Below are 13948 nucleotides of genomic sequence, written 5' to 3'. Positions count from 1 at the left end.
CCCTGAAAACAGTAAAATAAATGTAAATGTATTGCGACTTATATAGCGCACGTATCACCCGAAGGCATCAAGGCGCTTGCTTAGGGAACCCGTCCTGGTATTCCCCTGTGAGATACCCCGACAGGGTATCCACAAGGTGAAAGCCAGGCATCCCGCCGCGAGGGGCCGTAGTGGAGATTAAGCAAGCTATTGCCCAGAGTCGCAGAGTGTGACCCCGTGAGTCAAGTAGGCACCGGAGCAAGAATTGTCGAGTCCGTGGAATTTTTGAGCCCGAGTCCCGCCGAGGCGGGGAATCGAACCCTGGTCCACGGCTGATCTCAGCTTCCGGGTCTGCCACCTTTAACCACTGAGCCACGCTTCTCCACATACAATACAAGATGGATTACATAAAAGAAGCAGTGCATAATCATGCTCATAGTAAATGTAGCAATATACAACCAGTCAATGCGAAATTAAGCTAAAGAATGTTGGCAACATGATAAAAATAGCTCTTGCATACAATTGCATAATTTACAAAACAAATGGGACACAAGCAGGCAAGAAATCAGGGTGTCCTAGCGATTAGGCGTAGTCTCGTGTGCCAGGCTGCCTCTAAAAACTTCGCCATTACACACACAGTTACCTTAGACAAGTCGGTTTTAAGGATTAGAAAAGCCTCGGAGCATCTGCGAAACCCTCGGATTCTTACATAGGGGGACTACCCAGAATCTTCTAGCAGCAGAGTAGGCGGGACAAAAGAAGACTAGATGGAGTTCGTCTTCGAGCCTACAATTGCAGCCCGGGCAATTCTCCGGGTTCGATTGTTTCCATTTGCTGGTAAATGCTCTTAACGGCAGAGTACTATAACGCCATTGGAGGAACAGCTTCCGGGCCAGATTTGGGAAAATATCATCCAAAACTGGCTCGAACTTGTAAGAATCCTTTACCACAAGAAATTTATCTGACAATGAATCTGGGCGAGTACCCTGGATGTGGGATGCCAGATTGCATGCATAGAACGTAGCCACAAGATGTTTGCGGGGCATGCTCTGGCAGGCAATTAAAGGATCGTTCCACAGGGACGGAAGGCCCAACCGATCAAATTCAGTTTTAATGTATTTGAACCACGGGATGTTTTCTGCATCCGGTAGTGCAAGAATTCCCTGGAGTTCCTGCCTATAGTTAGCTAGCTCCGGGGTTGTCCATAGCCTTCTCCAGAATGTTAGAGGTTTCACACCCACCACTTGGTCCAGGGGTTTTAGGCCCAGATCCAGCCTAAGTGGCAGGAGTGGAGTGCTTGTCGGTAGTTTTAATAGCTGCCTAAGAAATTTATTTTCTAGGGTGACTAGATCTTTTTTGCAAGCATATCCCCAAATTTCACTACCATGGAGAATCGCTCCTCTAGCCTGGAGTCTATAGATCTCCAGTGGCGGGGCTAACGGCCTAATGGTTGATAAGTTGGAATTTGCCAGCCTAATGATACCCCCGGATAATTGAGCCAATCTAAGATGTGACTTGGCCTGATGATCACCCCAATCGAATTTATCATTAATAGTCACACCCAAGTATTCAAAAGTGTAGACTCGTTCTAGTTGGTTGGCACCAATGAGTGGATTAGGGCGTGTCTTTTTGGGTGGGTTAAAAATCATATACTTTGTTTTTGAGGCATTTATTTCAAGTCCATGTTCTTGACAAAATGCCTCAAACCCTACCAAAACTCGTTGAATCCCCATAGGGGATTTTGAGAGCAATAAGGTGTCATCCGCGAACATAATCGCGGGCACCCTAGTACCACCCAGCCACGGAGCATCTGTGTTGTCAATGTTATTTAAAAAATTGATTACCCCATTGACAAAGAGGCAAAACAGAGTCGGCGCCAGGACGCAGCCCTGCCTTACCCCTCTGTCAACGGGGAATCTGTTTGAGGCTATCCAAAGATCTCACTACTTTCCTCTTTCTCCTGATAGTTACTCTGAGACCCGAGGGGTCTGAACAATCAGAAGTCTCAGTCTGAACATGACTCTGCTGACCTCCTCCCTGTCACCCACTGGACTCACCTTGAAGGGCATGTGAATGCAAGCAGAGTTTTAAGTGGACGGGATCTATGGGGACCCACATGCCCCATGCGTTTTTTCATTTTACAAAAGCAGCTCCCATACTTCTCATTAAAAAACAACCATCAATGAATAGTTGTGGCCCATGAAGTGCCTCTGTGTTAAAGTGAAGAGAGGGTGGGGTTGAGGTGGGGAGGGTTTATCCTGTGCTATGAAGCTCAGTAATGGACACAGAGCTAAGGACAAATCAGGCATTCTCACCTGGAAACAGCGGTTACAAAGCAGTTGTTACCACGCGTGGCTTTACATCGCAAGTTGTTTGTATGACTTGCGCTAGTTGGCGTGCAACACCAGGAATTGTGTTGGATTTTAAATCCAACACATTCCCTGCTGATGCGCTAACTGGAGTAGGAATAGTAATTTATACTATTCCTAAGTCCAGCGCGCCATCTAGTGCAAGTCGTAGAAACAATTTGCGATGTAAAGCCACGCGTGGTAACAACACGGTCATTGTAACGACCGCATTGTTACCTACCACATGGTAATACCATACGTTGTCACGTCACACATTCATTCTCACCAGGGTGTCTGCTACCTGAAAGAATGTAAATGTGTGCAGTAGACCCAGATCATGGTGACACCCAGATCATGGTCTCTTTGTCGCAATCTGTCGAGACCACAGCCCTAATTTTTAGAAATTGCATGGAAGCAGTGGTAGGTTGGATGGCCTCGAACTTCCTCAAGTTAAACGGGGAAAAGACTGAGATCCTTGTCTTTGGTGGAAACAAGGAGGTTTGGTCAGCCGACTGGTGGCCACAGACACTGGGAACATGCCCCCAGCCTTCTCCCGTCGCCCGTAACCTGGGAGTCATATTTGACACCTCACTTGCTTTCGATAAGCAAGTTAACAGAACGGTCTCTACCTGCTGCGGGGTTCTAAGGGTGTTAAGAAAACTTACCCACTACCTCTCTCCTGACGCCCGGAAACTGGTTTCTGTTGCCCTCCTATCCTCGCGCCTGGACTACTGCAATGCTTTATACCTTGGCATGAGCAACAAACTAATCGATTGCCTGCAAGTCGTCCAGAACGCTGCAGCGAGGTTTGTCGTCAATGCCCCCAGACGCTCTTCAGGAACCTTGATCAGGAAAAATCTTCACTGGCTCCCCGTGTATGCCAGGATAAAATTTAAAATCCTGACCATTACCCACCGGGCTCTTCATGGTGCTGGTGCTGAGGGCATCAGGTCCCTAGTGTCAACCTACGTCCCTGGTTGGGCCTTGCGCTCTGCCAGCCAGAATTTGCTGACCGTCCCTCGAGTTGCTAAAGCGAGATGGGGAGGCAAGGCTTTCTCCTCCCTGGCTCCCAGACTTTGGAACGAGCTCCCCTTGGAACTCAGGGACCAGGAATCTCTTGTCCTCTTTCGAAAGGGCCTTAAAACTCTGCTCTTTACTGAAGCCTACTCCTAGGCTTCTATACCCTATACTTCTATATATGTACCTGGCTATTTTCCATCATTTGCGCCTTGACGCCTTCGGGCAAAGTTGCGCACTACAAATCCCCATTCAATCAATCAATCAATCAGTAGGTTAATAACCAAATCTAAAGGCTGCTTTGAACCCAGTTTAGGCTATAATTGATGGAATCACCTGAGGCTACATGGGGACAATGAGTTATTGTTTTTGATGCTTAATGTCAGTGTGTTATAGAAAGTGTTCTTTTAATAGACAAATGTGTGCACTAGGTATTTACATATTACTAAAATATATCTTTAAAGCACTTACTTTATCTTAAACCATCAAATCATTTTGCAGAAGTCTAGTTTATACAATGTGTAATACATTTTTTAAATAATGACTTGCATATTCACAGTGCTTTCTGCTCCGGGCTAGGACCTTGTAGCACTATAACTACACAAGTCACTATTGCGCTCATCTGCAGTTGTCACATTACCCAAATGAAGTTTCATAACATAAACAATGTATTTCTATTAGAGTGGCTTAAACTGCATTTATTTTTCATTGAAGGCTTCTCCATTATTTTACATGCAATTACCTGAAAGTGAAAAACACAACACTTGAAGAATATTTTGTTCTTTTTTGCCACCACTTGGCTAAAAGGAACAAAATATTTTGTAAGTGTTTTTTTTCCTCTTTCAGTTACGTACATATAAAATAATAACGAAACCTTAAACGAAAAATAATTGAAAGTTGGACTAATCAGATGTGTTAGACCTGGCATCCTTGGCGTGGTTTCCGCTGACTTTCTAATCTCTACCTCCTATGTTTTTGACTCTATGCTGGATTACATTTTTGCTGGTTTAGATGCTTTGGTCACTTTGCCACTGCTGATCAGTGCCAAAGTGCAAGTACTCCTAGTAGGGCCTGTACAGATTTAAGGGACATGCTGCAGTAGTGGATTACTGCCAAATTCGTTTTTCACTGTAGCAAGGCTACCTTGCCCATAGGACAGAATGAGGGGGGGGGGCATGGTTGCCTGCCTATCTTCCCCCAGGAACAAGATAGAAAATCCAAACCTGGTTTCTCTGGATTCAGAAATCCATAATACATCTGTTAGCATGGGTGTTTTTTAAATGTTGTGTCTGAAAATAGCACTTTTAGAAAGTGGCTAATTCCTTGTCCAGTCTGCCTGTGGGCCTGCCTGGGTGTGCGAGTTAGAGGGAGTGTGACAGGGTCTGGGAAAGCTCCAGCAGTGGGATGATAGCTGGCTGCCCCTGAAGGTTAGGGGGAGGAGTTGTGCTGGGCTGTGCCCTGCCTTTACGATACCGGCTCCTCTGTCTGCTGGATGACGGATGTCGCTGCCTCCCTGCTTCAAAGAGAAAGATTCCCCAGGACCGAGAGACTCCTGCCGCCAGAGCCTGGACAAGGGCGACCCGTGCTTAAATCACACAAACCTCAAAGGCATCAAAGACAATTTTCTGTATAAAGGAAAGACCTGTGTACATTAGACTCAGACTACTTCCGACTGAAGAGGAGCGTCCCTGCTGAAGAGGACACCGTAAGAAGACCCCAGGAACAGTGCTGCCATTGCTGTGTGTCTGGAAGCTGACCTGCTGTCTTGTCTTTTCCTGCCTAAGAGGGGCCGTTGGGACTGTGCTGTGTGCTTTGTCCCCCTCCTGCTGAGAAGAACTCTCCAAGGGCTAGAAGAAGAGCTAGCCTCCTGGCCCCAGAGTCCAGGGACAAAGAAACTCTGCCGTGGTCATCGCCTTTCCCCCCCTCCTGGCTGTGTGCAGGGGTATGCCGTGTTGGTGACTTGCATTTGCCGAGAGAGAGGGTGCTGCGGGAGCTCGCGGGCTCATATCCTCTCTCCCCAAGCTCAAACTTCAGAAAGCATCGCCAGAGCCCCGGAGGCCGCCCTCCTGCCACTAATCAGGAGCGCCGTGGGCCCCTGACTCTGCCCGAGAAAACCCAGCACCCCCCGGTGCCCCCAGCACCGAGATCTGCGAGGCACCGGGAGCCGAGAAGAAGAGGAGAGGCTCGCCCAAATCGCCGCGCTGGGATTGGACGGCGGGCTCTGACCTCACCGCTGGGATTCCCTGGAGCCGCGCTGCGGTTGGCTGGCGGCCCGCCGCGTCATCAGAAAGCCGCGCTGCGGTTGGCTGGCGGCCCGCCGCGTCATCCGAGAGCCGCGCTGGGATTGGCCCAGCGCGTCTGGCCCGAGCTGCGTGTCACCTGAAAGCCGGGAGCCGACCTGCCTGCTGTTCCCCCCCAGGTAACGCTCGAGTGTGGGCTTTGGACGAGCGCGTGTCCACCTGGGAGGAGAGGGGTACGAGTAGTGCGTGGATGGCTGGCGCCGGCCGGCACTGAAGGAATCGATCGCCGAGCCCTCCTGGGAAGCCCGTACCAGCATCAGGGTGAAGTGCGGTACCGGGCTAGGAGGAAGTCATTGTTTGGACCATCACCAGGGTATTCGTCACGAGGTACATTTCATGGGGGCATTGTATGCCTACGCACCCCCGTGCCCAGGGTCCCCATGAAGAGCGGGGCAGTCCTTTTCATCCAAAGACTGCTCGGGGTGCATTCTGAGTTGCCCAATCTTTTGCAACAGACTCATTTTACGTCTCAAGAACACTTTCCATAAGAAGAATACTCTTGTTTCAAGAAGCCTATTTTATGGTGGTTTATGTCCGTTTTAAGTCTGCCTAACAATATATAAAAATATTATTTTTTATATCAGACCTGTGTGGTGTCCGTTTGTGGTCTCCATTAAGAATTACTGAAGGTGTTGGTGCAAATACTTTACACATTGCCCTGGAGATAAGCCTGTCTGCTCTGCCAAGCTACCAAGGGGGTGAGCAGGGATTATCTTTTGACGTACATCCACCTTGCCTTGACTAGAGGAGAGGGTCCCTAGTTGGTCAGAGGCCATGGCCCTACCAAGTATGGACCCCCAATTCTAACATTGGTGGTGTAGCGGTGGGATGAGGACGTGTGTTTGCGCCTGACCTACAGTGATTGGTGAGCACCACTAGTTTAGTGCAGACCTACATAACCACATACCGAATCATTGGCTCCTGGTTCTATTTTTGAATCCCCGTGAAGCACCATGTCACCGCCCAGTGAAAAGGCGCCAAGTGAGAAGGAAACCAGTACAAAGGGAGAAGTTGATTTTGACATTGGAGATCTGTATTCCTATCACAAGGATGCTCTCAGGAAGTACTGCAGAGACTTTGGGTGCTCCATTAAAAGCGGCTCTAGAAAGGACGAGCTGCAGGAAGCCTTAAGGGTCTGGTGGGAGGCCAAAGAGGCTGCGGGGACAGGTGAGGAAGAGACGGAGAATCCACAAAGGAATGGCTTTGGATCAAATGATCTACCACCGAACAGATCAACCGCAAAGGCGGGCAGCAACCATTCCAGCAGGGGTCTCTCCCCGGAGGAAATTCAAGAGAACCAGAGAGCGCGGGAACATGAGCTAGAAGTCCTGAGGCCCAAGGCTTAGATGGAAGAAAGGAAGTTACTTCTGGCCCATGAGGTGAGCATGAGAGAACTAGAACTAAAAGCTAAGCAGTGGGAGTCCGGTTCGAATGGTGGCAGCGCACAGCCAGTGCATGGGCATAGGGTATACCTCCCCAAGGATATAGTCCAGAATTTTCAGAGGGGGGAGGATATCCATGCGTGGTTCACAGCCTATGAGATTGCTCTTAAGATGAGTAAGGTGCCTATGGAGGATTGGGGGCGGGCTTGTGGAAACATTTTGAGGCTTCTGGGAGGGATGTCCTCTCACCCTTAGAATTAGCAGGCAAAATTACCTACCCCCATATGAAGGAGGCCCTATGCCTCAGGTATGGGCTTACCCCAGAGCAGTATAGACAGAAGTTTAGGAACTTTAAAAAGTTAGAGTCCAGTACATGGGTGGAGTGTGTGAACCTGTATACGCGTGCATTGGAAGGTTGGATAAAGGGCAGCAAGGCAACTGATTATGAGGGGTTGTTCCATTTAATTAGTTGGGAGCACTTGAGCAGTCTATGTGTTCCAGAGCTGCGCCAGCATCTTTTGGATAGTAAGTTAACTGATCCCAGGGAGCTTGCTAAGGAGGCGGACTGCTGGACCAGCACCAGGGTCCACAAGGGGATCGTGGGTACCACAGCCAAAGTTGGACAGGGTCCCCAGCAGAAGAGTGGGGGGGACACAGGTAACAAGAAGGAGTTCCCTAAAGGGCTCCAAAACAGTTCAGCTGGAAAGGAGTCCCCGGCCCCCCAGTCTCAGGCACCACCACCCCCTAAGGGTGGGCGTACCTTTCAAGGTCCCATTAGGTGTTACCACTGCAATGGGAATGGTCACATTGCCCTTAGGTGCCCCAAGAAGTCCCGAGCACCCCCTGTTGCTCCCAAACCGGGTTTGGTGAGTGTAACCTTGGGGGATGAGTTAGTACCTAGTGGGGAGGAGGAGCTGGCAGTGATGACCCTGGTCTCTTTAGGAGACCAAGAGATGGTCCAGGAAACCTACCTGCCTGAAAACACTAAAAAGTACAGGCAGTGGGTGACTATCAACGGGAGGAGGGTGGAGACTCTCAGAGATACGGGAGCCAGTGTGACATCTGTCAGGTGTCAGTGGGTCTCTGAGGAGCAGGTTATCCCAGATGTATTACACCCGGTAGTGTCAGCTGACAACTCTGTGCGCCGCTGCAAAGTGGCGCAAGTTCCCTTTGAGTGGGGGGGTCTCAGGTCCCTTGAGAGTTGTTGTGAGGCCTTCCATGCCGGTAGACTGTCTGCTAGGCAATGACCTGGAGAGTTCCCCCTGGAGGGAGGTGGAACGCCAGGTGCATCTGGAGATGTTGGGTTGGCCTGAGTGGGCCTGTGCGACCACTCGGTCCATGGCCGCCAGCGAGGGTGGCAAAGCAGACTTGGAGCCTGAAACAGTGGCCCAGGTACCTGCCCAGAGGAGGAAGGGCAGGGGGCGTGGGAAACCAGCCCCGGCCGTTCCCACGGCCCAGGAGGAAGCAGACCCGGAGGGGGATGCCCTGGTACCTACAGGGGAACAGGTAGCCGAACTGGGAGACTTGCCTGAGCTGACCCATTGGCAGCAAGAAGGGGGTCCCTCCAGGGAGGAGTTCTGCAAGGCGCAGAAAGAGTGCCCTTCTCTTATTGGTATGCGGCAACAGGCTGCAGACCAGGCAGCAGGTGGAGAGTCCAAACACCGTCTCATTTACTGGGAAGATGGGTTGTTGTATAGTGAGCCTAAGGTCATTGAGCCCGGTGCAGCCCGTGTGCTGGTGGTGCCCGAGCGCTTCAGGACCTTCTTACTGGGTCTGGCTCATGCCGTGCCTCTCGCAGGACATCTGGGGCAAGACAAGACCTTTCAACGGCTTGTCACCCACTTTTACTGGCCCCAGATGAAGAAGCACGTGGGAACTTTTTGTAGGACTTGTCAGACTTGCCAGGCCAGTGGCAAGAGTGGAGGAAGGTGCAAGGCACCCCTCCAACCCTTTCCCGTGGTTAGCACCCCTTTTGAGCGGGTGGGCATAGACATTGTGGGGCCTCTGGAACCCAAGACAGCCCTAGGCAACAGGTTCATCCTGGTCTTGGTGGACCATGCCACCCGGTACCCGGAAGCTGTCCCTCTCCGGACAATCACAGCCCCTGTGGTGGGCCGTGCATTGATGGGGATCTTCTCCCGTGTGGGATTTCCCAGGGAGGTGGTATCCGACAGGGGGACCAACTTCATCTCTAAGTACATGAAGTCGTTGTGGGAGGAGTGTGGGGTGACTTATAAGTTCACCACTCCTTACCACCCTCAAGGGAATGGTCTGGTGGAGAGATTCAACCGGACCCTCAAAGGCATGATAATGGGCCCTTACGGAGCCCATGAGGCGGAAGTGGGACGTCGTCCTACCCTGCCTGTTGTTTGCCTACAGAGAGGTGCCCCAGAAGTCTTTAGGGTTCAGCCCCTTCGAGCTTCTGTACGGTCACCCTGTGAGAGGACCTCTGAGTCTGGTGAAGGAGGGTTGGGAGAAATCCCATAGTAAGACCCCTCAGGATGTGTTCAGCTATGTGCTGGCCTTCCGCAACCAGACTCAACGCTTCAGGAAACTCGCTCAGGCGAACCTAGAAGCCAGCCAGGAAGAAATGGAAAGATGGTATGACCAGAATGCCACTCTGGTCGAATTTCAACCCGGGCAGAAGGTGTGGGTGATGGCACTAGTGGAGCCTTGTGCGCTCCAAGATAAGTGGACTGGGCCGTATGAGGTGGTGGAGCACAAGAGCGATGTAACCTACCTGGTTAACTTTCAGTCTCCCAGGAACCCTTTGAGGGTCCTGCATGTGAACCGCCTCAAACCACACTTTGAGAGATCGGATGTCACAATGCTCCTTGCTACAGATGATGGGATGGAGGAGGAGAATGATCCTCTTCCTGACCTCCTGGCAGCCAAGGAACAAGATGGGTCAGTGGATGGAGTGGTTCTCTCCCCCACCCTGACCCCAGAACAGCAGAGAGACTGTCGCCATGTGTTGGGTCAGTTTGCATCCCTGTTTTCCCTGACCCCAGGAGTCACCAATTGGTGCATCCATGATGTGGACACTGGAGATAGCCCCCCTGTGAAACAGAAATTTTACAGGGTCGCTGACAAAGTCAGGGTCAGCATCAAGGAAGAGGTTTCCAAGATGTTGGCGCTAGGGGTGATTGAGCCATCCAGCAGCCCGTGGGCTAGTGCGATGGTCTTAGTACCAAAGGCTGCTGCGCCCGGTGCCACCCCGGAACTCAGGTTTTGTGTGGACTACCGCGGGCTCAATGCGGTCACCAAGACTGACGCACACCCCATCCCCCGAGCTGATGAGCTTGTGGATCGGCTGGGGGCTGCCAAGTATCTCGGGTACATTTGATTTGACTTCGGGGTACTGGCAGATTGCCCTAACTGAGGGGGCAAAGGAGAGGTCAGCGTTTTCAACCTCAGAGGGGCACTTCCAGTTCAGAGTCATGCCCTTTGGTTTGAAAAACGCCCCTGCCACCTTCCAGCGACTGGTCAACCGGCTATTGTCCGGAGCAATTCAGCGCCGCATACCTTGATGACATTGCTGTGTTCAGCTCCCTGTGGGAGGAGCACCTGCAACACCTCTGGGAAGTGTTGAAAGCTCTGCAGAATGCAGGCCTCACTATCAAGGCCAGTAAGTGCCAGATAGGGCAGGGATCTGTGGTGTACTTGGGACACCAGGTGGGGAGCGGCCAAGTGGCGCCCCTACAGGCAAAGATTGATACCATTCTGGATTGGGAGCCCCCCAAGACCCAGACAGAGGTGAGAGCCTTCTTGGGACTCACCGGGTATTACAGGAGGTTTGTCAAAGGGTATGGCACCATTGTGGCCCCCTTGACAGGACTGACTTCCAACAAACAGCCCAAAAAGGTGATCTGGACTGATGCCTGTCAGACAGCATTTGAAACCCTGAAAGCTGCCATGTGCACCGCACCCGTGCTCAGGGCACCTGATTTCTCCAAGGAATTTGTAGTGCAGACAGACGCTTCAGAGCATGGGGTGGGAGCCGTGCTCTCCCAACTGAATGATGAGGGCGGGGACCAACCTGTAGTCTTCATTAGTAGGAGGCTACTCCCCCGGGAACAGAAGTGGAGTGCAATTGAAAGGGAAGCTTTTGCCGTGGTCTGGGCACTGAAGAAGCTAAGGCCCTATCTATTTGGGTCTCACTTCCGGGTTCAGACAGACCACAGGCCCCTCAGATGGTTAATGCAGATGAGGGGAGAAAACCCAAAACTGTTGAGGTGGTCAATCTCCCTACAGGGAATGGACTTTACGGTGGAACACCGCCCTGGCATAGAACACGCCAATGCTGACGGTCTGTCTAGATTTTTCCGCCTTAGTGATGAGAACTCCCAAGGGGTTGGGTAGTTCCCCTCACTTTCAGCTGGAGGGGACACGTGTTAGACCTGGCATCCTTGGCGTGGTTTCCCCTGACTTTCTAATCTCTACCTCCTATGTTTTTGACTCTATGCTGGATTACATTTTTGCTGGTTTAGACGCTTTGGTCACTTTGCCACTGCTGATCAGTGCCAAAGTGCAAGTACTCCTAGTAGGGCCTGTACAGATGTAAGGGACATGCTGCAGTAGTGGATTACTGCCAAATTCGTTTTTCACTGTAGCAAGGCTACCTTGCCCATAGGACAGAATGAGGGGGGGGTGGGGGCCCATGGTTGCCTGCCTATCTTCCCCCTGGAACAAGATAGAAAATCCAAACCTGGTTTCTCTGGATTCAGAAATCCATAATACATCTGTTAGCATGGGTGTTTTTAGGTTTCGACTGCAAAAAGCTGCGCAAGCAGCTTTTGCGCAGGAGAAATCTTATGAGAACTGTAGTGTGGCTTTGGGTCGGCCCTCGTCATTCATTGGCTGGCTCCATAAATGGAGCCTAGCCATTGGACGAGGGGCCTGTCCGTCAATGCCGGACCAGATTCGGAGGCGTTCCCGAGATTCTTTGGCTTTTGCCGACGTCACGCGACGTCAGCCGGGAACGCCCCCGAATCTGGTCCGGCATTGCCGGCACCTGATTTTCGAGTATTTTATCCGCTGGCAGGTGCCCACCCTGCCAGGGACCTTGCCGCTGTTGTGGTACCCCGAGCGAGTGCCCACCTCGCTTAATATTTAGATTTAAGGCCGGTGCCCACCCGGCATTGCTCCGTGTATTCACCGCCGCGGCCCCGAGTGAGAGGAGGAAGCAGCGCCCGCCTTCAAGCCCGGGCCGCGCTGGGATTGGCCCAGCCGGTCGAGCCCCCTTCCGCGTCATCGCAGGAGGAGGAGGAGAGAGCCGGAAGGAGGAAGCAGCCTGCATCGACCGTCCCGAGGCTCCCGAGCACAGGAGGAGCCCCGGGGAAAGAGAACGTCCCTCTGCGGCCCCGGAGAGTCCCGAGGAGCGGGAGCTCTCCTCCATCAGCCGCCGGACCCGGTGAGTGCCTGCAAGGGGAGAGGGGCGTCGGGACACATTGTCGGTGTCGGGGAGAGAGCGAGCAGCGAGAAGGCGGCAGGTGAGCAGACACCTAAGCCTGGATGCAGGCAGCAGGCACGAGGCTCTGGCTGATGAGAGGGGCGGAGAGCGGCAGCGGGAAGCCTGTCTCCATGGGACCGTGATCCCCCGGCATAACAAAACACGGTGAGAGGATGGGGCAGCGCCGGGGAGGGTGATTGTGGCTCACCAGTCCCCGCCACCCGCCAGTGAACCCTGGCGCTGTCATGGGTGATGGAACCAGCTGCCGGGGGTCTGAGCTCTGAGCCACGACAGATCCTATCTGGGTCTGCGCCCGAGGCTGCAGGCGCCTCCTAGAGTCTGTGTGCCATCGGGGCAGGTGCAGAACATTGGCGCCTCCTGGCAGTGGATACATGATGGGGGTATTCTCTGGGCACCGTCGGGGGGTAACAGAAGCAGCAAGTAGGACAGATTGACACTCGATGGCATGTGTGCCCATCACAGTCCAGAGGCAGACACCCATTCTTCACTGTGTACAGCCTCTAAATCCACCCCCCCCCATAGCTTCCATGCACCCCTCTGCACACGCCACCCTGCTGCTCCTCAGCACTGCTCACCACCTCACAGTCCTGCGTGCACCATGCTGCATCGCTGCACGCCCCCTCTTCCGCACACCTACCCTGAGCCCCTGTCTTTTGGTGCTACCCAGCACTGCGCAGCTCCATTCGTCAACTGAGACCCCCGCATATCCGCAGAAACCCCCTCAACAAACCCTTCTCTCGTACCTGAGCCTCGCACACGCGCACCCCCCCCCCATCATTTTCTCAACCCACACACTCTCACCCTGACAGGCTCCTCAGCCCTCACATCGCACCCTGCCTGGTCCCTCTTCGTCTGTATCCAAAACCCTGCACCCTCGCGCATGCACGCAGGTGAGGAATGGGTCAGCCTGTCTGTACTGTAATGACACCCAGGAACAAAGCCCTGGCAGGGAGCGGTGGAGGAAGGGGGGCAGGGGTGAATGGAGGTAGGGGGGGGGGGAGTAAAGAAACGCGGCACCTGCTGTTTATTTAAATCAGTCCTGGAGATTATGGTCGGCAAGGCATCACTGCATTGCTGCACTGGGGGCGTGGAGAGGTTTTGAACAACGGCGGTCGCCTGGCATCTTCGAACTTCTTTCTAACGTCATGAATTGTTTAAAGCTAGCTTTTGGTTTCAGGCTGCATTTTTTATTACCCAGCACAATGTCTCTTCTCTGTTTCGCTGTTCACCCGCGCTCCTGCCCCAGATATGTCCCACACGCCTTACACTGCTGCGGGGACCGGGAGCCGCCGTGTGATTAATAACTGTGATGAATTGTGTTTCTCTGGGCGCGCGTGCTCTTCAATGTGTGAGGACGGGAGGGGCTGCGGGTCTCTGGTGGCTCTTATGTCCCCGCTGCTTCTGTGTTATTGTGGGGGATTATGATAGCTGTAATAGGCTGTACTTTTG

The sequence above is a fragment of the Lissotriton helveticus genome, chromosome 6 (genome assembly GCF_964261635.1).
Source record: "Lissotriton helveticus chromosome 6, aLisHel1.1, whole genome shotgun sequence".
NCBI classification, from domain to species: Eukaryota; Metazoa; Chordata; class Amphibia; order Caudata; family Salamandridae; genus Lissotriton; species Lissotriton helveticus.
This window is presented reverse-complemented; position numbering follows the sequence as displayed.